At 50.6% G+C, this 502-nt stretch overlaps 3 non-coding genes across 3 annotated transcripts; 1 reads left to right on the plus strand and 2 right to left on the minus strand.

Annotated features, from left to right (window-relative positions):
• Positions 1–19: 19 nt before the first annotated feature.
• trnar-acg (transfer RNA arginine (anticodon ACG)) lies at positions 20–92 on the minus strand. The gene has a single exon. It is a non-coding gene; the product is annotated as a tRNA-Arg (tRNA).
• Positions 93–207: 115 nt separating this feature from the next.
• trnae-cuc (transfer RNA glutamic acid (anticodon CUC)) lies at positions 208–279 on the plus strand. Its single transcript has one exon. It is a non-coding gene; the product is annotated as a tRNA-Glu (tRNA).
• An 84-nt stretch (positions 280–363) lies between these two features.
• On the minus strand, positions 364–451 carry trnay-gua (transfer RNA tyrosine (anticodon GUA)). Its single transcript is given in 2 exon segments — positions 364–399; positions 415–451. It is a non-coding gene; the product is annotated as a tRNA-Tyr (tRNA).
• Between the last annotated feature and the right edge of the window lie 51 nt (positions 452–502).

Here is a 502-nt window from a genome sequence, read left to right on the forward strand (position 1 = left end):
GAGGAAAGTAAACAAAGAGCGAGCCAGCCAGGAGTCGAACCTAGACTCTTCTGATCCGTAGTCAGATGCGTTATCCATTGCACCACTGGCCCACAGAATGATAAATCTAGCGATCTCTCCAGACTTGTTGGTTTTCGACATGACAGAGGCCAGAAATGCTGTCTGCTTATTCTCATGCTGCTATCAGGGGAGCATCTAAGCCGCCCTTTCCTGGTGGTCTAGTGGTTAGGATTCGGCGCTCTCACCGCCGCGGCCTGGGTTCGATTCCCGGTCAGGGAATGCTCTTTTGCCTTCCAGCGGTGGACTGTGAGGTTCGGCAAGCCCCTCCAAGAAACCCAAAGAAGGACAGTTTAAAAAAAGACCTCCTTCGAGCTGGAGTCGAACCAGCAACCTAAGGATTTCCGACACTTCTATCTACAGTCCTCCACTCTACCAGCTGAGCTATCGAAGGCTTTATGTTTAAGACTGAACCTCAACCTATTAGGGGTCTCTAGCTCTAATG

This window comes from Sinocyclocheilus grahami, unplaced genomic scaffold (assembly GCF_001515645.1).
Source record: "Sinocyclocheilus grahami isolate Dianchi unplaced genomic scaffold, SAMN03320097.WGS_v1.1 scaffold2367.1, whole genome shotgun sequence".
Lineage (NCBI taxonomy): Eukaryota > Metazoa > Chordata > Actinopteri > Cypriniformes > Cyprinidae > Sinocyclocheilus > Sinocyclocheilus grahami.